This window comes from Macaca fascicularis, chromosome 10 (assembly GCF_037993035.2).
Source record: "Macaca fascicularis isolate 582-1 chromosome 10, T2T-MFA8v1.1".
In the NCBI taxonomy this organism is placed as follows: domain Eukaryota; kingdom Metazoa; phylum Chordata; class Mammalia; order Primates; family Cercopithecidae; genus Macaca; species Macaca fascicularis.
Window position 1 is genome coordinate 36,781,402 of NC_088384.1, and position 25,897 is coordinate 36,807,298.

The window sequence follows — 25,897 nt, forward strand, 5'->3', positions numbered from 1 at the left end:
GTGATAATAGTTTTTAATGACAGATGAGCTCTTTCTACTATACCTTGTCCTTGGGGATTATAGGGAATGCCTGTGGTATGTTTAATTTGTAGGGTATTACAAAATTGTAAGAAGGTTTTGGCTATATAACCGGGGCCATTATCTGTTTTGATTTGTTTGGGTATTCCTAAAATAGAAAAGCAGTGTAATAAATGAGCTATGACATGTTTGGTGGCCTCTCCTGTTTGGAGAGTTGCACTGATGAATCCACTATAGGTGTCTATGTATACATGGATATATTTTAGTTGACCGAGTTCTGAGTGGTGAGTAATGTCCATTTGCCAAATTTCGTTGGGGATGAGTGCTCGGGGGTTAACTCCTAGATGGGGAACAGGTAAATATGTTATGCAGTTGGCGCATTGTTTAACTATTTGTCGAGCTTGTTCTCTGGTAAGTTTAAACATAAGTCTTAAGGTTTGGGCGTTTAAATGATGTAAGGCACGTGCTTTTTGCGCTTGTTGCAAATTGTCTGTAGTGACTGTGGCTATGGTTTTTGTTGCCGTGTCAGCTGTTGCGTTACCTTGTGTTAGAGGTCCCGGTAATCCTGAATGTGCTCTAATATGCCCAAGAAAAAAGGGAGTAGTCCTTTTTCGGATAAGTTGTTGACATTGTAAAAATAGGTTAGCTGTGTCTGAAATATGTTTAATTTGAGACACGGTCTCTAAGAGGGGTATTGAATGAGCCAGGTAGGCGCTGTCTGTATAAATGTTAAGTGGCTGACAAGGAAAAGCTGATAGTGCTGCAATTATAGCTTGCAATTCGACCAGCTGAGCTGATGTATAAGTGGTCTGGAATTTAACGACTACATTATTGTAAGTGTAAGCGGCAAGTCCTGTGGAAGATCCATCAGTGAAAATTAGTAATGCGTCATTGAGAGGTTCTTGACTGGTAATATGGGGAAATACAAACGCATGAAGTTTACAAAATTGAATAAGTTTGTTAGGTGGGTAATGGTTGTCAATCGCGCCAGTATAAGAAGCGCAAGCAATTGGCCAGGCTTCCGTATTTTGTAACAGCCAATGGATGCGTGATTGAGTGTAGGGCTGTATAATGGTAGAGGGTTCTATTCCAAAGTATTTTCTACTGTTTTCTCTTCCCAAGATAATTAGATCAGCTATGGCATCATAATAAGGCAACAAAACCTTTTTAGGGGAGGAGGGCAGGTGTACCCACATAATGGGATTGTTCTGCCAAAATAGGCCAGTAGGGGTTATTGTTGTGTTAAAAATAAGGAATATTAATGGCTGAGAATAATCAATACCGGTAACAAATTGTGTTGCAATGGCATGTTCTACCTGTTGGAGTGTTATTAATGCTTCTTTAGTAATGGACCTGGGGGATTTTGGATTAGAGTCTCCTTTTAATATATCAAAAAGAGGTTTTAACTCTCCTGTAGTGAGCTTTAAGTACGGTCGAAGCCAATTTATGTCTCCCAGTAATTTTTGGAAATCATTTAAAGTTTTTAAATGATCACGACGTATAACGGCCTTTTGATTAATGATTTTGGGTTCATTAATCTGGAAACCAAGATACGTGTATGGATCTTGTAATTGTACTTTTTCTGGGGCTATTTGTAGTCCGGCTGCTGTTAACTCTTGTTTGAGTTGGGCGAAGCACTGTAAGACTTGTTCGCCAATTTCTCCTGCTATTAAAATATCATCCATATAATGTATAATATACATTTGTGCCCATGTTTTTCTGACTGGCTCTATAGCGGCAGCTATATATTTTTGACACAAGGTAGGACTATTGGCCATACCCTGAGGTAAGACTTTCCATTGATAGCGCTTCATTGGTTGTTTAAAATTTGTAGATGGAAGACTAAAGGCAAATCTTTTCTGGTCAGCAGGGTGAAGGGGAATTGTAAAAAAGCAATCTTTAAGGTCAATAATGATTTTAAAATATTTTTGAGGAATCGCAACCGGTGAAGGCAATCCTGGTTGTAAGGCACCCATAAGGATCATAGTGATATTTACTGCTCTTAAACCTTGTAAGAGTCTCCATTTACCAGACTTCTTTTTAATAACAAAAATAGGTGTATTCCAAGGGGAATTACTTTCCTCAATATGTCCTGCTGCTAGTTGTTCCTGCACTAACTGTTGGGCAGCACTTAGTTTATCATTGAGTAAAGGCCACTGATCAACCCAAACGGGCTCATCTGACTTCCAAGTAATGGGGTCAGCGCACCTTTGGGGTGCAGGTATGTCAGTGGCCTGAGCTAAAAATTTCCAAACCCCTTTTTATCAAGTTGTCCTGAAACCAGTATAGGCTGTGGGATACCGTTCTCTCCTTTTCCAAGACCTTTACCAGGGGTGTATCCTTGAGTTAACATTTGTGCAGTAACTATATCATTTGGACTACACATTATAATTTTCATTTGAGAGAGCAGATCTCGCCCCCAAAGGTTAACAGGTAGGTAAGGGATGACAAATGGCCTAATGAGGCCTGAATTGTTTTCTTTATCTGTCCATGTTAGGTATTTAGAACTTTGTTTAGGATTACTGCTTTGTCCAATTCCTCTCAAGTGAGTTAAAGTTTCTATAGTAGACCAATGAGAGGGCCAATCTTCCTGTTTAATGATAGTTACATCAACCCCTGTGTCTATTAGTCCAGTGAATGCCTTCCCGTCTAACCATAAGGCTAGAGAGGGTTTTTGATTTGTAATTGGTTGCACCCAATATATATCTGATGATCCGAAACCTTTTATATTTCTATTAGAGTATCGGATATTATTATCTGTTTTAACCAAAGGTAGTAGGAGTAACTGAGCTATTCTAACTCCTTGAGGGACAGTAATAATACTATCAATAGCTCTGGCCATATTTTTAATTTCTCCTTCATAATCATTATTGATAACTCCAGGGAGGACTTGTAAGCCTCTCATGGTGACACTACTTCTTCCTAAAAGTAGCCCAAAAGTGTTAGGTGGTAAGGGTCCATATATTCCGGTATTTAAGGTTTGCGGTCCCATTTCAGGTGTTAGTATTGTGTGGGAAGTGGAACTGAGGTCCAATCCTGCACTTCCTGGGGTTGCTCTACTAAGTTTTGAAATGGATTGCTGTTGCTGGCTGGAACAAAGGTGACTGCCCCATATGCTTGTTTCGGGGCCTGAGGCTGGCCCCTCATCCCGTTTCCCTGCCTGGGGGGTAAAGGATTTCCTTGACTGTCAGTTTTAGATTTACATTCGTTTGCCCAGTGCCTTCCTCTTTTACACCTTGGGCAAAGGCCTGGGATTTTTGCTTCTGGACTCTTATTTTGGTTTTCACAGCAATCTTTTGCAAAGTGTCCCCTTTTACCACATCTAAAACATCCCCCTTTATCTTTACCTTTGTTAATGAGAAAATCTCTTACTGTTTGGCCGCTAAAAGCAGCGGCCATTGCTAGGCCTTGTTGATATGAGGGCCCAATATCTGAACAAAGGCGAATGTAACCTGTTAAATCTGTTTTCTTTCGATAAGGTCTGATTGCCGCTTGGCAGGCGGTTAGCATTTTTATAAGCTAACTGTTTGACATAATCTACACCCGTTTCTGCATTTCCAAAGATTCTACCTGCCGTGGTCATAAGCCTATGCACAAAGTCTGAAAATGGCTCATTGGGTCCTTGTTTAACCGCTGTGAACGAGGCCCCTGGATCTCCTTTAACGGGAAGTTTTCTCCAGGCCTTTGTAGCAGCAGCCTGTATTTGTGAGAACAGTCCATGGTCATATTGCATTTGGGCCTGAGTGTCTGCATAATTACCTGAACCAGTTAACATATCAAAATCCCAACCGTTTCCTGCCTGTTGATTTCTTTTAGCTGTATCTCTACAATTTTCAAAGAACTCTGACTTCCAAATTAAGTGGTCTCCCCCAGAAAGAACTGCCCTGACTAAGGTATTCCAGTCTGTAGGAGTGAGCCAATTCTCAGCTACAGATTCCACTATAGCAAGAGTATATGGAGCAGTAGCCCCATACTGAGAGGCAGCAGTCTTTAACTCTTTTATAATAGTAAAATCAAATCCAGTATGATGCCTCCAAGCCTGTCCCTGTTCATCTATGGTTTCAGTGACCAGAAAAACGTCTTTGGGGGAGGAGTCTTCTCTATGTCGGCTAGCAACTAACCCCCCTCTTGGAACATGTTGTCCAGGCCGCTGAAGTGGGCGCAAGGAACCCTCCATAGCATCTGAGTTAGGTATTTTTTCATTTCCTGTTTTTAGCTTTTGGAGCCTAATTATCAATGATTGATGTAACTCTTCAAGTTTAATCTGTTCTTCTAGTTGAGCAATTTTTTGCTTTAATTCTTCTTTGGGATCTATTGCTGCCATAACAATGGGCGCAGAAGCCTCATTATGTGTCTTATTATATGGGGGTGGGTATGAAGAACAGGGAGGCAAATCAGGGTTGTGATATTTAGCTGCCTCTTCCTCTAAATCATCCCAATTTATATCCGATTGATTAGGCTTATTAATTTCCTCCTCCTTTTGAAGCATCTGTAAAATTGGGTATTTTTTTGGTTTGTTTTCGTGTGGTATTTCTTTATCTGTTACAGAAGGAGACTTGATTTCCTCATGATCACTTTCGAGGGAAATGAGATCTTCTTCCGTATCTTGCGGAGGCTTTGTGAGGTTAGAGCGGGAGCTAACCTTTAAAATATGCTCTGTCTGAGTGACTGCAGCCATGACTTGCGGATTGGCCTCCTTCTTATCTATTAAATCTCTAATGAGGTTCCAGTAAGAGAAGGCGGTTACAGGAATTTTTTCTGGCCCAAAAGTATTATAATAGTCCTGAAAACAATCCCCTACTCTACGCCATCTTTTAATATCAATAGTTCCTTCCTGTGGGAACCAAGGGCAAGTGTCTTTTACAAAATCAAAAAATTTAAACAAATCATTACCTTTAACCTTTACTCCTCATATCTTTAAAGCCTCTTTTAATTGTCCTACATATATTTGATGTTGGCTTAATTCTTTTCCCATTTCGGACGCGTCACTTACCTTCGATTCTGACGCAGCAGGTTCCCACGGTGATCGGAAGAGTTTGACTCCTTTTGTCTTCGTTAGCGGTCGACCGTCCTTTGGCGTCCTCTTCCTCACGGAGTCCCTCGTTTCCAGGCCCCACGTTGGGCGCCACGTATCCCGGCCCGCGGGATAGTCAGTGTAGGCCCTGGAGGAGGGGGTGGGAATTTGGGGAACAAGAGACACGAGAAATGGAGACAAGACAGTGCTCTGATCAAGTCTCGTTTAATGGTGGTAATGCAATGCCTTATATACATTTGGAGGGGAAGGGGTTGGGCTAAGGCGGAAATGACCTCATTGCGGAAGGCGTGGCCAGATAGGCTTCAGTTTCTCCAGTCGGACGTCATGTTGCGCCTGCGCAGTCAGGTAGTCTTTTCGCGGGCGCGGGAAAAATGAATGAAGAAGTAGCAGGAAGAGCACCATCTTTTAATGGCGGTATTAATACAGGGAAGAAGGTAAATCTAGGGAGAAGGTGTGGGGTGGAAATGAATATAGCTCAGGCGTTTAATCTTTAATTTCGCTATGGCCGGGGCATGCAGCACCAGACAGAACTAGACTGAAAAACTTGATAGGCAAAAAGTATCTTATTAAACAGGAAAATCTAATTATTTTATGTTAACATTTTCTTTTTCTTAGTAGGACCTAATCATAGAAATTTAAACTCTATATGCCAACAGTCTCTACCGTAGGGTTATTTATTGTATGTACTCATTCTACAGATTCCTTACAAAAACTTTTCCCATAAGGGAAATTAGAACATTGTTCAACATACATTGAATTCTCAATTATTACCTTATTTCTCACTTATTATTTTATGATTCCATAATATGAAGATTAGTATGACTGTGTTTTCACTTTCTGAATTGTCTTATGTCACATTTGTCTGTAATTTCAGTTTCAAAAGTTCTAAACTGGCATGCTCAAATGTATAAGTTATGTATAAATTGTATAATTAATAATTTATTAAAATATTTGACTTGTATGTTTCATTGACTGTAGGCACAATGTTACTATTAGCATTTTCTTCCAGTTTCCCCAACTTTTATTTGAGTAATAGTGTACTTTATTCCCAATTTGTATTTTATGTATCAATGCTTTATACTGTATTTACAATATTTATATTGTCACTGTATTTAGAAATGTAAGAATTTTCTCCTGAAGGCTAGATTACAGCCTTACCATTTTGTGTAAGAAAAGCAGCAATGCATCAGTAGCATAATTTAAAACGTTGTCTAGTATTACTTAAATCCTTATTCCTTAAAACTTTCTCATCAGAGGTCTTTATAATAATTATAATGTGTTTTCTCTAAAATGTTGTTACCCTAACCGTATTCAAATGACTCAAAATTTATACTTTTCACAGATTCACAGGAAGAGTTGAAAATTGTAGTTACCTAGGATTCTTTTTCAATAGGACACTATGTTTATTCAGGATTTTATGGATTAAAGTTTCTCTTAACTATGTTTCATAATTTTATGTTTCTGTATTTTTTAGAGTAGGCTTTCTCACATCACTTAATTGTGTTTTCAGTTTCTACCTATGGATTATGATTTTGAATTACATTATTCAAATCAGAATTTTGGGGGTTTATGTTTCTTTTAACTTTGTTTTGCAATTTTATATTTCTGTGTTTCGTGTTTCAGGGTAGGGTACCTTACATCAGTTTATTGTTTTTAGTTTTATTTTATATAATACAATTTCGTATGACAATATTCACCTCTGCACACCTTAAGACAGTGTGGGGCAAAAGTCAAATATCAACCAGCCCTACATCTTTTGTCAATACAATTATCTGAGTGTTTGCTTGCTTGTGTAAATATTGCCCCTATTTTGTTTGTGACTTGTAGATTTTCTCCTCGGTTGATGGCCAACAATTGATTCTGTCTAAGTGAGTAATCATGGAAATTGTCTTAATTTCAACATCTATTGTTTATAATATCCTGGTGTGAAAGAAAGACTTATGTGATTTGAAGGTAATTTTTCAAGGCTTTGTAACTCAATCTCTTTCAGGTGTCTTTTCTTTTTCTGAAGACAGAACCTCACCCTGTCACCCAAAGTGCAGTGGCACAATCTTGGATCACTGCAACCTCCACCTCCCAGGTAAAGCAATGCTGCCACCTGAGTAGCTGGCATTAAAGAAAGGCGTGCACCACCATACCTGGCTAATTTTTGTATTTTTCATACGGCTGGGGTTTCACCATATTGGCCAGGCTGGTCTTGAACTCATGGCCTCAAGTGATCTGCATGCTTCAGCCTCCCAGAGTGCTGGGATTACAGGCATGAGCCATTGCTCTTGGCCCTTGGGTGTCATTTTAAATTTTGATTGTAGTAAAAATACATAACATAAAATTTAGAATCCTTAATATTTTTTCTTATACAGTTCAGTCATGTTAAGTGTATTTACTTTGTTATGCATCATATTTGTAAAACTTTTTTCTCTTGAAAAACTAAAATTCAATACAGATGAAATGACAGCTTCCCATTTTTCTTACCACCTGACTCTGGATAAAACTCATTCTATTTTCTGTTTCTAAGAGTTTCAATACTTTAGATAAAATGTGTAAGTAGAATCATAGAGTATCTATTTTATTGTGACTAATTTTACTTAGCATCATGTTCTCAAGATTTATCTTTATTGTGGATATTACAAGATTTTCTGCTTTTAAAAGCTGAGTAATATTCCATTACTTTTATATTACAAATTGTATTTATTTATTCATTCTATGAGGAAAGTTTGTGTTGCTTTCACCTCTGTGAATAATGCTGCAGTGAATATAGGTGTGCAAATAACTATTTGCTCATATGTGCGAGGTTTACATTTGTGTTACCTTCTGTTTTACTGGAAAATTTTTCTGTCTTTATGCCAGAAACAAACTGTTTTCGTTACTGTGGCTTTGTAAAGTGCTTTGAAATCAGAAAAGGTGAGGCCACTAACATTGTTGTTTTATTAAACATTTTTGGGATCTTTGTTGTCACTTGAGATTCCATATAATTTTTTAGTTACTTTTTCTATTTCTAAAAAATATTGTTAATTTAAAAGGGATTGCATTGAATCTGCAGCTTGCCTTAGGTATCATGAACAAACTTCACAATATTAAGTCTTACAACCCTTAAACATGAGCATGCTCAAAAGTGAGTTGTTTAATTTCCCTATATACGTTGACATTTTCATTTTCTTCTGTTACTGATTCCTCGTTTTATTCCATTTGGATCAGAAAAAATCGACACTGAAAGGCTAAACCATTCTGGGAAGTGACCTCCATTATGGAACATTTCAAAGACAGGTGAGGGCACCGCCTCTGCCCTGATGGGCTACAGGGGAGTGTTCTCTGAGATGACACATTGCAGACAAATGCAGGGAACAATGTAACCCCTTTTTCATGTAAACTCTTCCCTATTTTTGTAACGTAGTAGTGATAGTGGTGGCTGTTAAGTCTTGCAGGAGGTCTGGCAGTACAGTGAAGCTGCCTCCTACAGATGATACCAGGTGTGAATAATTAAAACAATACAAACTGTAGTAATATGAATAAATGCAGCCTAGTGCAAAGCAAAAACAACACAAAGGCCTTCTCTGATAATTCTACAAGTATGTAAAAAGGGACTTTACACCTAACCAAGTTGCAATTGGGACTAATGAAGGCCAGATTTTTGGGGGACAGAACTTTGGGTCACTCATGGAAAAGCCCTAAGAGGGAGCCCAGAGAAATTCCATATTGGGGTCTGGGTCCTGGGCCCATCCTGGTTTTGTCAGGCCCCTGTCTGTAGAGACTCCCATGTGCCTGCTCTCACCATAGCTCACTGTATGCCGTGCTTGGGGGTGTGGTGAACCTGTCCTTTGTCCAAGGAGATAAGGGAGTTGAACCCATCAAGCAGCTGCTCACTGATTTTAACGCAGCTCTATAAAGAGAGTGTCCCAGCAGACAAGACAGGAGAATAAACAAATAAATAAAAGAAGTTAATGATCTGCTTTGTTTTTACCAGCAGGTGACATCCCCATTTGAAATTCTGCTTCCTGGATCAGGAACATAGGAGCATCCACATAGACTTCTAGCAAATGAGGAAACCAGAGGACAGCTTACAGCCTTGGGATTCTCATCTGAGTAGACCCACTTGGTCCACAAAGCTCAACTTTTTATTCCACCAGTCATGACCTGGGTGTGAACATGACATTCCCACCAGAGTTCCAATGCCTGACAATCTGCCCCTGTTAGAAAGAGATTCCTCCTTTCCTGCTTTCCCCAAAATGCATGGTAATCGTAGGCCAAGTGGGGTTGCCCAGATGAGATGACAAGGTAGGCTTGACATGGATGGACCTGCCCTGGGCTACACTGTGTTACCTGTGGGTTCTTCCTGCCGAATGGCCAGAGGTATCAAGGATGCAAGCAGAGCCAATGTGTGTGTTATCAGAAAAGGCTCTCACTTTGAGCCTTTCTCAGGCAACAGCTTAGGAATGTAGCATACAGTGAGAACATAGTGCTCTCTTAAGCATCTCCCATGAAATGAGCTTGATACAGGGGTGTCTCTAGCATGTGGGTGTCTGGTTCCCAAAGATCTAAATTCTGTTGGGTTCTGTCACAAGGGAAGTCTGTTAGCTTCTTCAAGGTGTTATCCCCTGAGCCCTTTTCTTCCATAAACTGATGCAAAGGCCCTGCTGGGCTGCTGATTGCTCACCCTCCTCTCCCATGTCAACTCTTTACTTGTACACAGATAGGAATCCGGCTCAAATCTCTCCCTGTGCTGACTTTAAGGTAGTAGTATTCTTAGAAAAGGTTTAGGAGGTGGGTTCTGGAATCCTAGGGAATTGCTGAAAGGAAAAATGTATGGAAAGTCACTGGGCACGAACAGTCCTCTTTTCTTGCTTACACATAGGTCACATGTGTAAATTTGGGGAGAGTTAGTATAAAATATGTGATGGAAATTTGGGCTCTGACATCAGTGTGCTTATTTCACAGAGATTCCAGTTGACCATAGGGATTCTGACCAATTTTAGCCAGTTTATAAAAGTCTCCTAAGTGGAAGACATTTCAGTCCTTTAACAAGTTGTATCTTTTCTTATCTGTCATTCTGAAAACTAGAGAATTTCTACGAGTCATTGGTTTAACTCTTTGGGGACATGGTTCTAGCTTCTGTCAAAGAGGTTCTAGCTTCTGTCAAAGAGAATACAAAAAATATGATAGGTTATCACTTCGGTCTTAGTTCAGACTTCTATACCAAAAAACATAGTCTACACAACTTATAAACAAAAGACTTTAGTTCTGGAGGCTAGATACCTGAGATTGGGGTTCCAGCATGGTTGGGGTCTGGTAAGGCTCTCTTCTGAGTTTCAACCTCCAGACTTGAGGTTGTATTCTCATTTAGCAGAAAGGGGGAGACACGGCCTTCTGCGGTTTCTTTTACAAAGTCAGTAATCTCTATCATGAGGGCCTCATTCTTAGAACTCAATTACCTTTCACATCCTAAGGCCATTACACTCAGAATTAAGGTTCTGGAATGTGAATATGGCGGGGGTTGGGGGAAATCACATAGTCTATTGCAACTTCCAAGGTTATATTTTTTAAAAAGCTATTATTTGCCTCCTACTTGCTCTGTCCTATGCTTCCTCTCTCAATCTCTCCGTCTCATTTCTTTCTTTTTCTGAGCATATGTCTAGCTCTTTTATTCTCCATCCTCTATTTTATTCCTCAAGCTGAGGAAGGGATCTCCAGTGTTCTAAGTAGCTCTAGGTACAGATCCACATGATTGAGAACAGAGGAGATGCCCAGGACAATCGAGAGGAAGGACCTCTGGCTCTCAGCTCACACTGAACCATACCAATTTCCATGAGGCAGTGGAGGCTGATCATTCCCAAATCCAGCTTCGGTTGAAATCACAGAACCAGCCTTGTAAGAGACCTTGAGGCAGAGGCACCCAACTAAGCTATGTCCAGCTTCTGGATCACAAAAATGATGAGATAGTATTTGTTGTAGAAAGGTGCTAAAATACAAGGCAATGTTGTCAGAGAGGAGCAAATGGCTAACCTCCTCTTTCAGGCCCCAGGATCCTCCCACCCCTCTGTTCCTTTCTTTCTCAGGCTGCCTGCAGCCACACTGGTCCCTTTCTCACCTCCTCTGCTGAATTCACCTGTGCCTGTGAGTCTCTTCACAAAAGTGGCTTCTCCCTGACACTCTCCACACCTGTGCAGGAGTGGTTCTCTGTTGTCATTCTGGTCACAACATAATGTCACCTCAGTGAGGCATTCATGTCCCTCCATGAAACGTCTTCCCAGCCCTCCCTCCCAACATTCTACTTTACTTACATAATAAAATGCTCTTTTCTTTCACGTGTACTTGCTTTAGTGTTTTTGTCCAGCAGTCCTCAGACTGTGGGCTCCCCGTGGGAAGGCAGGGATAACATAATTATTTTCGGTACCACATTGTGAACCTACCAAAGTAGCTGCCACAGGGTAACTGCTAGGGGAAGAGTCGCTGAGTAAAATAAAATGGAAAATCAGAAAGCTCTTATTCCTGCTTTTGGCCATCCAATAATGTGGAGATCATCAATGATAACAGGAGGTTCAGGACCTCAGCGTGACTCTCCCCCTGGCTCCAGCTGTTCCAGTAAAGCCCTATGGGTACCTAGAGACCACCTAGAGGCCATTACTAGCACTGCAGTCCCAGGCAGAAGCACCACAGAACAGGTACCTGATTAGGGGATTCTCAATGCAGTGGCTCTTCATGGACCCTTGGGGAAAAGGAGCAGTATCTGAAGGCTCCAAGGGCCACAAAAGTGACCTCGGGAGCCTCCCTTGATTCGCATTTGCCTCAGCATCTTGGGCTGTGCTCTGCACTCATGAAACATTTCACAGCATTCAGAGACACGGTTTTCTTCCTCTTCCAAATGAGGACTTAAAGGACCCCTCAAAAATTTAGTATTTTTTTCTGGGCCCCACACTCCAGAGCCAAGTGCATTGTCACATTCTGCTTTATTCCAGGTCCTCATCTTCCCAAGTCTCTAGGCCTTTCCCTTCTCTGAAGGATCTCTTGAAACTGAAAGCCTCTTCCCAGGGTCTCAAAGCACAGTGAGTTCTCAATGAGGAGCCAAGGGCAGTAGACTCTTATGAGTATCTGGAATCCTTGATACTATTCCCTTCAAGTACCCCTATTTATGAGGGAGAAAATGGAGGCTTTCTTTCTCATAGCCTCTCTTTATATCATGCAGGATGGTGGGAGGGGGGTATAGCTCATTTTAGTTCCAGGTGCCCACTGAGGTGGGAGTCACAATCCCAGTCCTGTCCTCTTCAAACAGCCGGGGAGGTCCCCAGGCCTGGAAGAACTCAGGGAACCTGGAAGATCCTTCAGCCCATGCTGTCAGCTCCTGCTCATGTAGCTGGGGGAGTGGATGCCTCTGCCTCATGGCAAATTTGCCTCTACTATTTCTTCCCCTTTTGTCACTTCTCTGGGTTCCTCTTCCCTAATCTCACCTCCATGATCTCCATCCTAGAAGCGTGTGTGTGTGTGTGTGTGTGTGTGTTTGTACATGCATGCACACCTATGTGAGAATATGGAATAGTAGAAAGCTCAGGTAGAAAGTAGAGCACAGGGTTTTCCAGGACTTAGGAACTCTCATTTCCAGAGCAAACCTGATAGGTGGGGTGCATGCAAGGCCTAGGAAGCTGGCTCCCTCCCTAATACTCTGTGCTCTGCCCAATTTCTGCAATCTAGACCAGAATTTGGCTTTTTGGGGGCCTCAGTCTTCCTGTTGTAAAACGAGGAGTTGGACACAAAACTGTATAAGCACATGTTCAGTGAGGACATGGTGTCATGCTCAATACCACATAGAATATTGGAATGTGGTGAGTTTGGGCAGACTTAGGTGTGCATGGGTGCTTAGGCCCCCAGGCCTCCAGACATGGCCAATGCAGATGAACACAGAGCACAGCTCAGCCAAGTTTTCTTTCCAGGGCTGTTCTTGAGGCTGGTTCCACATGGACATGTGACTCATGTGACCTTATCAGTCATTGGAGATGACTCACACTCCTTACCCTGTTCCTTTTGCCTTTTATCTAATAAATAACAGTGCAGCCAGGTATTCACGGCCACTACCGGCCTCTATGTCTTGGTGGTAGTGGTCCCCTGGGCCCAGCTGTCTTTTCTTTTATCTCTTTGTCTTGTGTCTTTATTCCTACAATCTCTCATCTTCGTACATGGGGAGAAAAACCCACCGACCCTGTGGGGCTGGACCCTACAGGTATAGATAGCATTTATTTCCATTCTTGGCAAGGATGTCTGCCAGAAACAGGGAGTACCTGAGAAGGAGCCAGTTGTCCCATACACATGAGGAATTCTCAGCCATGTTAGGTGACAACCACGAGCATTTTCACTCTAGTTAGACAGGACTCTGGATGGGTGTATAGGAAAAGAGCCAAACTTTAAGGGAGTCAAATAGAACAATACGAAGATTTATTCATTTACCCAGGGATCATTTACTGTGTTAAATTATGTGGAGAACACTACACAAAGAGGCTGGTTCCACAAGATTTGCTCACCTTCAGCCACCAACTGTTTGACGAATTTCATGTCCTGTGAAGCCCATGTCCACCCCCATTACAGTGAGGGACACAGGGCACTGGATCTGTAGGATAAGGTCTTTTGTCTTTTTAAAAATTTTAACTGACTGGATATTTCTTTTTTCTCTTTTTCTGGTTTTTTTTTGTTTGTTTGTTTGTTTGTTTTTTATGGGGGTTGTTTAATCTAATATTTAAAAGGTCTTTATAGGTCTAGCACAGCATATCTTGCAATGCAGAAAAGTGCTCAAAGAAGCATTATTTGATACTTTTCCAAACTGAAAACAACTCAAATGTACATCGATAATAAAATAAATAAATAAATAAAACTGCTGCATATTCCTATATAAGGGGACATTATACAGATATAAAATTAATTACAGACATATTAAAATATATGAAAATCTCACAATAACAATTTAATTAGATTTAAAAGACCTAGACAGAGCAATCAGAAAATAGAAAAAATAAAAAGGCATCCAAATAGAAAAAAGAGTTGAATTCTCTCTCTCCACTTGCAATATGAGTCTCTATGTAGAAAATCCTAAAGCCTCTCCAAAACTCCTTTTGGAGAAAACTTGAAAAGCCTCCTGAAGTGGATAAACAAGTAAAGTTTTAGCACACAAAATCAATGTACAAAAATCAGTAGCATTTCTATGAACCAATAACATTGAATTCCTGAATATTTTCTATTTTTATTGCATTTCCAATTTCTTCCCTCAGTTACCTATATATTTTTTGATTTTTAGCTAAACTAATTATGCACAGTTCAGCTGGTTAATAAGGACAGGATCAAAAAGTGAAAATAAAGTACTTGTCTGCATCCTGTTTCCTCATTTTGAAAACTAGTCTAGATGAAACCTGTACTTGTTCTAGGAAGTTGGCATATGTGGATGGCAAGTCACCCAGGTGCCGAGTCAAGAGATCCAGGGCACGAGCTGTTCCAGTGTAATAAAATACATCAAATAAGAATAGTTTACTAGATATAGATAATAGATATGATTATATATGAATATCATTAATCATTAGTTTGTAGCAATTACTCTTTATTCCAATATTATAATAATCCTTGCTCTACAATTATAATTTAGGAAAAACCAGGCCATACAGAGATAGGAGCTGAGAGGACATAGTGAGAATTGATCAGAAGACAAGAGTGTGAGCCTTCTGTTATGCCCAGACAGGGCCACCAGATGGCTCCTTGGTCTAGTGGTAACACCAGCATCTGGGAAGATGCCCGTTGCCAAGCAGACCATGGTCTAGCAGTAGCATCAGTGCCAAGGAAAAACACCCGCAACTTAGCAGACCCGGAAAGGGAGCCTCCCTTTCCCCAGAGGAGTTCAGAGAAGACTCTACTCTTCCACCTCTTGCGGAGGGCCTGACATCAGTCAGGCGCACCCGCAGTTATCCAGAGGCCTAACCATCTCCCTGTGATGCTGTGCTTCAGTGGTCATGCTCCTAGTCCGCCTTCATGTTCCATCCTGTACACCTGGCTCTGCCTTTTAGATAACAGTAGCAAACTAGTGAAAGCACTAAACACCCCTGATATGAAGAAATAATGGCATAGGCTGTGTCCTCTCTCTCTCTCTGTCTCTCCACCTTGGCTGCCAAACAGGAAAGGGCCCCCTGTCCAGTGGACACGTGACTCATGTGACCTTATCAATCATTGGAGATGACTCACATCCTTTCCCCTTCCCCTTTTGCCTTGTATCCAATTAATAACAGTGCAGTCACGCATTCAGGGCCACTACCGGTCTCCATGTCTTGGTGGCAGTGGTCCCCCAAGCCCAGCTATCTTTTCTTTTATCTCTTTATCTTGTGTCTTTATTCCTACAATCTCTTGTCTCTGCACACGGGGAGAAAAACCCACCGACCCTGTGGGGCTGGATCCTACATCTGGCGCTCCGACGTGGGGCTCTCCTACACTGTGTGAAGTTGCACCCTGAGTGCAGATTCAGTGGAGGATTTTGATGAGAGATTCCTGAGGATTGCAGTCAATAAGCTTAGTGGTAAGCTTGAGCACCCAGAGTTTTCCGGGGACACCATGGGACAGAACATTACTAAGTACTTGGCTTATTTAAACTTTATAAACACTCTCCTGTATTATCTCAACCCTGTCCCTGTTCAGCCCTGCTGTAGGGCTCTCAACCCTCTGCCTATTCGGCCCAGTAATGAGGCACTCAACCCTATCCCTCCAGAGCCTAATTTTTTCATGCCTGCTTCTTTTCCCCTGGATAGACTCGGCTAGATTCATAGCCTCCCTTGAAGTCTGGTTCCTTTCCTACCACTCAGACTCGGCTAGAGTCACAGGCCCCCTTGAGGCCTGGTTCTTTTCCCTCTACTCAGACTATTCGGACTCGGTTAGAGTCACAGGTTCCCTTGAGGCCTGGTTCCTTTTCTGCTACTCAGACTCCGTTAGAGTCACAGGCTCCCTTGAAGCCTGGTCCGCAGTTGCCATGGCAGCCTGGCTATCAGGCCCCTGAAAGATCTGCTCAGCAGTTAATCTCATCTACCCTTGCTGCTCACAAGCAACAAGTTACATCCATTCCTCAAAATGACACTCTGTTTACGAGGGCTATAGCACAGGCAAGAGAATATGGGGATCCCGAAGCCTGGCAATTTCCTGTAATTTTACAGACTCCAATACCTGCCATCCCTGTGGCACAAAATCAGCCACAGGCCACTGATCTTACGTAGCAGGAGGCCTATCTCGTGGCAGCTTCATGCTCTGTAGTAATATCTTGTTTTTCTGCATTACAACAAGCAGTTGCAGCAGCTGGCTTGGTTATTGCCCCAGAAAAAATTCAGACTTCTTTCCCTCATCACTATTTAGGAATACGGTTGGAAGACAAGGTCATTAAGCCTCAAAAAGTTCAAATCAGATGAGACTCCTTAAAAACTCCAAATGATTTCCAGAAATTACTGGGAGACATTAATTGGATTCATCCCTCCTTAGGCATTCCTACATATGCTATGTCTAATCTTTTTGCAACGTTACGGGGCAATCCTGATTTACACAGAAAAAGGTCCTTGACTCCTGAGGCAGGTTCCGAGTTACAGCTTACAGAAAAATGCATTCAACAGTCTCAGGTTACCAGAGTGAATCCACATTTACCTTTTGAAATACTAATCTTTCCTATTGAACATTCACCAATAGGACTCATTATTCAAGGACATAATTTAATTGAATGGTGTTTTCTTCCACACAGCTCTTTACGGACACTAACTATTTACCTAGATCAAATTTCGGTCTTCATTTGCCAGGCACGTTCTCGTCTCCTTTGTCTTATGGGTACAGAGCCCCAAAACATTATTGTTCCCCTCACCAGATGACAAGTTCAACAGGCTTTTGTTACTTGCATCGCTTGGCAAGTACATTTCGCAGCTTTCCCGGGCATAACTGATAATCACTATCATAATGTAAAATTATTTCAGTTCCTTAAACTCACTTCTTGGATTTTACCTAACATTACTAGAAATACCTCTTTAGCTGAAGCTGTCACTGTTTTTACTGAGGCTTCCTCTAATGGCTGAGCAGCATATACAGGGCCAAGAGAACGTGTTCTCCACACAGGAGCTATTTCAGCACAACGAGCTGAGCTGCTTGCTGTTATGGCCATCCTTGAAGATTTCCCTAAACCAGTTAACATTGTGTCTGACTCAGCGTATGTAGTACATGTTGCTCACAACATTGAAACTGCCTCAACCAAATTTTGCCTGATGACAACTTATTCTTTCTTTTTCAAAAGTTTCAATCAGTGCTCAGAGCAAGGTCTTCTCCTTTCTACACTACTGACATTTGGGCCCACACACCCCTCCCTGGACCCTTATAACTTGGGGTAGGGATTTTGCTTGTGTTTCCTCAGGAAAAGGACTACAACCTGTGTGGGTCCCCTCCCAACAATTAAAATTGCACCACAAATCCAAGGATGAAACGCGTCCAGAAACAAAAGGCAAAAATCCCTCAGAAACCAAAGAGCAACTTTCACTGCCTGACACATAAACTTCCTGACCCCAACACTGAGACAAAATCTCTCCATGTGATCTACAACACACTCACTCAACTCCACCAACGTGGGGTCTTATAAAGGTTTTATCTCACCCAACTTAAAATTTATTAAAAGAAAAAAGAATCCCCAAAATGACCGGTAATATAATTCTCACTGCTTTTATGGTAGTCAGTGCAGCGGTAAGTGTACCACCGTTTGGGGAAACTCAAAATTCTACTTACTGGGCATATGTTCCTTTTCCCCCTTTAATTCAGTCTGTCTCCTGGATGGAATCCCCAGTAGAAGTTTACACTAGTAATAGTGCTTTCATGCCAGTCGCTAATGATGATACGTTTCCAGCTCAATTGGAAGAATATGGTGTGCACTTTAATCTGTCAATTGACTATAAATATCCACCACTATGCATTGGGATGTCACTTGGCTGTTTAGCTTACTCTTATCAGAATTGGATGTGAACTGTACCGTCCTTTAGAAACGATTCTTATCAGGTACATAATGCATTCAGTACCGATTCTTTTCAACTTCTCACTGTCAAACTTAATCCCCATGAGGAATGGAGAGTTCCTGTCACTACTAAAAGTAATAAAACAAAAGGACTGCCAGACTGCCCAAAGAAACCTACAAAGGGACCTTTTCTAGTGACTTCAATTTTATGGAATGATAGGAATGCTCCCAAGGCCGTTGTGCTCCAAAGTTTAGCTGTGGGTACTGCTATTGATTGGGCTCCAAAAGGGCATTATTGGAAAGATTGGTCCAGCAAAAATACTTCATTCTCGGAGTTTAATTATTTGTCAGATTATATAGAGGATGGATGGCAGTTATACAGGTTGAGACAATGGGGGTCTCCTTACCCCTTTAGATGGATAGACACAGGCATTGTTCCTCCTAGACCAAAAATGATTCATCGTTTTATTACCCCAGAACATCCTAAATTATGGAAATTAGCTGCATCCTTGGCAAGAATAAAAATATGGGACACTACGTATTAATTCCTTCACACTAATACCAAAACACCCATATCCAATATCACCTTGATATCTGAACAGGTTATAACCATCAGGAGCTATGTCAAACCCCCTTACATGCTGTTGGTTGGAAATAGAATTGTTAGGCAGGAATCTAGACCTAACATGGTGGCGTTACCTGGCATAGCAGGCCTTTTGTTAAAGACTCGCTTCACCCTGTACACACCCACAGACTTACATGCATCAGAGTTCCTGCTGGGGACCACACTCCCCCATGACCTGTAGCTCACTTGCATTCCACAAGATCGTAAACAGCAGTTTTGGTTAACAGTTTCCAAAGACCCCTTCCTCATGACCCTTACTCAACTCCTACCCTAGTAGTTTCAAGACCCCCCAGGCCCTGTTTGCACAACCAGCTTCCCTACCTCTTGGGCTATAAAAAGCTGCTACCCTCCTCCCTCAACGCGACTTCTTCAGCCTGCAGCTTTGGACTGAGGAACCTTGCCCACGAGTCCTAATAAAGGCTATTCTCACTGCCATTTGCCTTGTGTCTTCATTCCTGGTTCAGCTCCAGCCTCAGTTTACCTTTACATTTGGTGCCAACCCAGGAGGAGACCCCCCCACTTCCCAGACCCCTGTCGGGTCGGGTGGGCTGTCCTCTCCCCAAGCTGGGATCCCCTCCTCAAGCCTGGAGCCGTCTCACTAAATTTGACTCAATTCAATCACAGCTGAGTAAGTTTCCCCCCATCCTGAAGGCTACCTCCAGGAGTCCCTGTCCAAAACGCACGGCCATGTCAGGGGCTCTCTCCGGTCAGCTGTGACCTCAGCACTGGGGACTAGGAGACGTCCAACCTCCCCGGAAGCCACCGTACCCAGCACTCCACGTGGCAGTTGAGAGGATGCTCCCATAGCCTCCGGACTGCCCGCCTTAAGATCATGGGAACTGCCCAGTCCAAACCAAACTGAAAATCTCCTCCCGGGTACCTCTTGGCGAATCTCCAGACTTTAAGTCTCAGCCCAGACATAAAACGAAAGCGGTTCATTTTCTTCTGCACAATAGCATGGCCGCAATACAAATTGGAGAATCAGTCTCAGTGGCCAGCAGAAGGCACTCTACACTTTAACATTCTCACAGATCTGACCAACTTCTGCAAGAGACTAGGCAAATGGTCCAAGATACCCTATGTTCAGGCCTTTTGGGACTTGGTGTATATTCCTTATAATATGTTATCGTATTTGGTGTTCTAATGTTCCGAGGAGAATTTTTACATCAATAGTCATCAGGAAAATTCATCTGTAGTTGTATTTTTTTTTTTTTTTTTTTTTTTAGGGTCTTTGTGGGGTTTAATGTAGAGTTAATGCTGGGTTCATAAAATACATTGGAAATTGTTTTCTCTTTATTATTTTTCTGAAGTAGTTTTAGAAAAGTTTGTGTTAACTCTAATTTAACATTTTGGAAAAACATATTTAATAAAGTGATCTTTGCCTGGGCTTTTTGAAGGGAGGTTGTTGTTACTAGTTAAATGTCTATTCAGATTTTTTTATGGTTTATTTTTAGTATAATCTATGTTTCTAGACATTTGTCTATTTCTTTTAGCTTATCACGTTTTTTGGCATATACTTGGACTTAAACTTTTGCAACCTCTTCTTTTCCTACTTTTGTGGAGTCAGTAGTCATAGCTCCTCTTTTATTTCTGAATTTAATTATTTGAGATATCTTATTTTTTTCTTTTAATATGTCAGTTTTCTTGATCTTTTCAATAAAAGTTTAAAATATTTTTCTATGGCTTTTAATTGTTATCTATTTATAACTGCTGAATTTTTTATTTTTTTCTTAGGTTACATGTAGTAGTGGATTGAGATAGTTTGTGTGTGTGTGCGTGTGAGATGGAGTCTCACTCTGTTGCCCAGGTCAGAGTGCAGTAGCGCGATCTCGGCTCACTGCAAGCTCTGCCTCCCAGGTTCACGCCATTCTCCTGCCTCAGCCTCCTGAGTAGCTGGGACTACAGACGACCGCCACCACGCCTGGGTAAAATTTTTGTATTTTTTTAGTAGATACAGGATTTCACCATGTTAGCCAGAATGGTCTCAATCTCCTGACCTCGTGATCTGCCAGCCTCGGCCTCCTAAAGTGCTGGGATTACAGGTGTGAGCCACGGCGCCCGGCGGAGATAGATTTTTTAAATGTACACATTTACTACTACAATTGAATACAAGCTCTAGATGCATTCAATAATTTTGCTATGCTTTTTGTTTCCAGTTATGTTGAAATTTTCACTGTGATTTCTTCTTTAACCCATAATGTTGTTTAGGAGCATGTTACTTGACTTTTATGTATTTGCAAATTTTTAAATTTTTCATCTGCTATTCATTTCTAGTTCCATCCCATTTTAGTTGCAAATGATACTTCGTATGATTTTAGTTTTCTTGAATTGATTTCTTTGCGGTCCGATTTGTGAAATAGTCTGAAGAATGTTCCACGTGCGCACCAGCATTCTGCGCATTCTGTTGTTGAGAAGACTGTTTCTCTATGTCTGTTGGATTTGGTTGAATCTCTCCTTGCTCAACCCTCTGTCTTCATGTTGGTCTGCCAGGTTGTCCGCTTCATTATTAAAGTCTCCTATCATTTTGGTGGTGGTGTCCATTTCTCCCTTTATTTTTATGTATATATATTTTATTTATATATATTTTATTATATATACATATACATTTTTTTAATAGAGATGAAGTCTTGCTATCTTGCCCAGGTTAATCTCAACTCCTGGGCTCAAGCCATCTTCCTGCCTCAGCCCCCGCCAAGATGCAGGGATTACAAGCTGGTGTGTGCCACTGTACTCAGCCTATTTCTCCTTTTAATTCTGTCATTATTTGTGTTATGTGTTTGGAATCATTGCTGATACATGTGCATATTTTGATTATGATATCTTCTTGGCGATTTATTTTTCTTTTACAATGTCCTTGTTTGTCTTTATGATGGATTTTTGCTTAAAGCCTAGTCATCTAATGTAAATGTGACGAAGTTTGTTCTATTCTGGTTGCTATTTAGGATTATTTGGTTACCATATAGAATATAATTTCCCGTCCCTGCACTTTCAGCCCATGTTTATCCTTAAATAAAAGGTGAGCCTCTTATAAACAGAATTTATTTGATTTTATATTTTTATTTTTTCAGTGACCTTGTGTCTGTTATTGGAGAATTTGACATTTTTACATACGAGGTTATTATTTGCAGTTAAGGAGTTACTATAGCCATTTTTCTAATTGTTTTATGTGTCTTTTGTAGTTCTTTTATTTATTTGTTCTATTTCTTGCTATCTTCCTTTTTGTCTAATTAAATTTTGTACTAACATGTTTTTATTTCTTTTTCTTTTGTGTGTATTCTACATGTATTATCTTTGTGATTACTATACAGATTACATGAAACGTCTCAAGGTTATAACAATCTATTTTAATCTGATGTTATCTGCAGTAGCATATAAAAATTCCAGTCTTTTACATGACCATCTTTCCCAACACACACTTTTCTCTTGATGTCACAAATTAGGCCTTTTATATGGTGTATGCTTTAACATGCACATATAATATTTTTGTATATTTTTCTGTCAAATTCCATGAGGGAATTAAATTTACTTACCAACATCACAATAATAGAGGATGCTGTATTTGTTGATATATTTACTTTAAAACAGGGCTTTATAGGTTTGTATGGTATGTTGGTACTCCCGTTTTTTATACTCAAAGGACTTTCTAGCATTTCTTGAAGAACAAATCCAGTGGTCATAAACTCCTTCAGGTTTAGATTATCTGAAAAAATCTTAATTTCACCTTCATGTTTCAATGAGAGTTTTGCCATATATAATGTTCTTGGTTGGTAATTTTTTTGTACTTGAATATTATCATCCCACACTCTGAACTGCAAAATATCTTTAAAGACATCTGCTGATGGTATTAGTGGGACTGAATTGTATATGTTTAATATTTTTTCTCTTGAAATTTTTGAAATTTTTTTCTATGAGATATTTAATAGTTTTATATTGTGTCTCACTTTGGTTTTCTTTAAATTTATGCTGGTCAAAGTCCACTAAAATTCTTGAGTTTGTTTGTCCATTTCTTTTTTCAAATTTGAGCAGTTTTTGTCCATTATTTTTATTTATTTATTTATTTATTTATTTATTTATTTATTTATTTTGAGATGGATTCTCACTCTGTTGCCCAGGGTGGAGTGCGGTGGTGTGATCTCAGCTCATGGCAACCTCTGCCCCCTGGACTACAGTGATTTTTTTCCTTCAGCCTCCAAAGTAGCTGGGACCAAAGGTGCATGAGACCATGCTTGGCTAATTTTTTTTTTTTTTTTTCTGTAGAGGCAGAGTTTTACTATATTGCCAGGCTGATCTTGAACTCTTGACCTCAAGTGACCCAGCTGCCTTGGCCTCCCAAAGTGCTGGGATTACAGGTATGAGACATCGTGCATGGCCTACCTTCTTGTTGTTATTTTTATAACACACTTGGGACCTGTTATTTATTTCTTCTTGCCTATTTCTCCCTTTGAAACAGCAATGTCTGTCCTTTGCCTTTCCTGACGTTATATTTCAAAAACACATAACATATTGGGTTTCATAGATTCACAGGTAAAGAAAAATTTGCATGAGAATTAATTATACCTTGAATTTCATCCATATGAGATTTAGACAAGACTTTGAACTTACATGTTAATGTTGATTCTGGAATGAGCTAAGAATTACAGAAGCTAGTAGATGGAATGATTGTATTTTGTGTGAAAGAAAAAAATGGGGACATGAGGCATGGTTTTCATGTTTTTGTTTCCCTTAAAAATTTATGTTGAAACTTAATCTTCACAGCAACAGTATTGGGAGGTGTGGTCTTTTGGGATGTGTTTAGGTCAGGAGTGCTCTATCCTCATAAATAGATTACTGCTCTTATTAAAAAGTTTGATGAAGAAAGTTTGCTCAATTACACATTATAAATTCTCTCCACTTCATATTAATTAGTAGAGTGAAAAAAGCTGACCAATGGATTGTCTGCTTATCTCCAGTCATTCACCTTTTTGAAAAACATTAACCTAACACTGTACCAGGTATGCAGATAAAATGTTCATAAGTCATTGTCCATAGTATTGTGGAATTTAAGAGAAGATATACAAATAAACTATAAACTTCCAGGACATGTGGCACTTACAATTGTTCAGGAAGTGTGAAGATAATAAAAACCCCAAAAGAGGGAGCTTCAATGGCATCATTGCAGATTTGATGCTAATGGGAAGTGAAAGAATGAGCTGGCTGGGGGGATGGTACTCATGGGGTTGCTGGGGATGACTCAGGCATTTTTAATTGAGGTAACCATGATGGTCGACACCGAGGAGAGTGGTGGTCCTAGTTGATATAATCACAGAGATTTCCTAAGAAGAGATTTTGTTTGTTGTGTGGTTTGTTTTTCCAGATATGCATTTACTTTTCTGATAAAGAGCACATCTTCAAATAATAGTGCCATAAAAGTGCTTTTTATTCCATAGCATTGGAATCTCTGTCATCTTCCTTCCTCTCTTCTGGATTTTTGCATGCTTTTTGGGTTACAGCCCAGGTCCTGTAACCAGAGCATCAGTAACTAGGCATTCATCTACATAGTGATGCTTCTACTATGGCAAACTTGCTCTCTGCAGACATAGATTGGGAAGATGTTCTCCAGAGTAGCCTCAAATAGAAGCCTGCTGTCTACCTTAACATGGTAATGAGGAGCTTCTTCACATGCACCACTTGCTCTTTGAGCATATTACAAACGATTGCCATTAATCCCAGAACCTACTGTTTGGCAAATTTCAAACTCACCCACCTAAGTTATACACTATGTTTTGTGTTCCTCTCATGGATTTTCAACTTCTGTATTAGTAGTGACTGGCTCTATCCCACTAATGCTAAATCAAATGTAACCTGGGCAAGCATTATTTTTCTTGTTTATTACTGTTTTTCTTCCCCCAGGGGCTACATGAACATAAGCTCGTTTTTCACACTAGCAGCATTTAGAAATGTCTCTTCTGGAGGAACACTGATGCTCTCAAATGCACAGGTGGTAATTCTCTCCTCCAGGCACAAAAGGCAGTCTCAGCATCGCTATAGCAGCAGCCACTCTCTAAGAGTCTCTCCAGAGAAATAAGCTACTCAGACCATCCAACTGCTTTTGAGTTGTTTTGTGGTCACATACTGGGTAGATTTCTTCATCTCATGCTCATTGGCCATATTCAGGATAAATGATTTAATACTTTTGTTGTTCCAGAAGCTGTGGTCACTGGCTATGTAGGAGTCAGTCTTTCAGTGCCAATCTTTGCTGAGAAAATAATAGTGATTATTGTTAAAACAGTATATAGGATTTGCACTCAATATTTAAGAATTTAGTGACAGACAGAAATCTCTTAAATACACATTATACTGATATAAAATAAGTTACTCATCTGTTACCAAATTTATTCTTTTATTTATTATAACCCTTGGGATAACATTGTCTTTTATTCTTCCGTAAATGTACTTCATATGGATATATCACACATTGTGTATAATTTGACACAATGTTAATATAGTTTAGATCTATTTAGATGTTTGCATATTTATTTTATCTCAGTTTTTGTTCTCAGGAAGAGTATTTTTCTTCATAAACTACATTTTTGGAAAATTTTTGACGCATTTCACTAAGGTAAATATATACAATTTACATTGTTTTGTGGATTAAGTTACATTTTGTCCTCAATCCTGACAACAAATTTTGAAATATATGTAATTTTAAATTTACATGTTTTTCCCTCAGAACTTTGAAAACCATAATCTATTGGATTCTTGATTTTATTCACATATTGAGAAATAGGTTTATTTTCATTGCTTTTTAATTAATTTGAATTTTATCTTAGATGGCTTTACGTGATTTTCTCTTTTTGGTATTATGCTTTTAACTATTGTTTTTCTTTTGATAAGCATGCCTTTAAGCTATTATAATTATTTATTTTAATAATTATATATTTTTTATTCCCTATTTGACATTCACTTCATTTTATTTATTTAAACTTGTACTTAAACAACACCACTTATTCTAGTTTTTCATGTATTTTTGTTTTTTATATTGTTTATTTGCTTTATCTCTATTGTGACTTCTAAATATTCACTTCATCTTACCTTCTAATTGATAATTTCTTTTTTCATTTATGTAATTTTTCTATTTATTCTATCCTTTACATTTTAAATATTATTTTTTCATTTAAAACTTTCACCTAATTATTTTGATAATATGCTTTATTTTGATCTTACTTTTAAACTTTTGTTCTAATGTATTTAAACATTATAACTA

The 25,897-nt window shown here is 39.8% G+C and overlaps 1 pseudogene; it reads left to right on the forward strand.

Moving 5' to 3' along the window:
* Window positions 1–13,035: 13,035 nt before the first annotated feature.
* On the forward strand, window positions 13,036–24,718 carry LOC102129210 (vomeronasal type-1 receptor 2-like; annotated as a pseudogene).
* The last annotated feature ends 1,179 nt before the right edge of the window (window positions 24,719–25,897 follow it).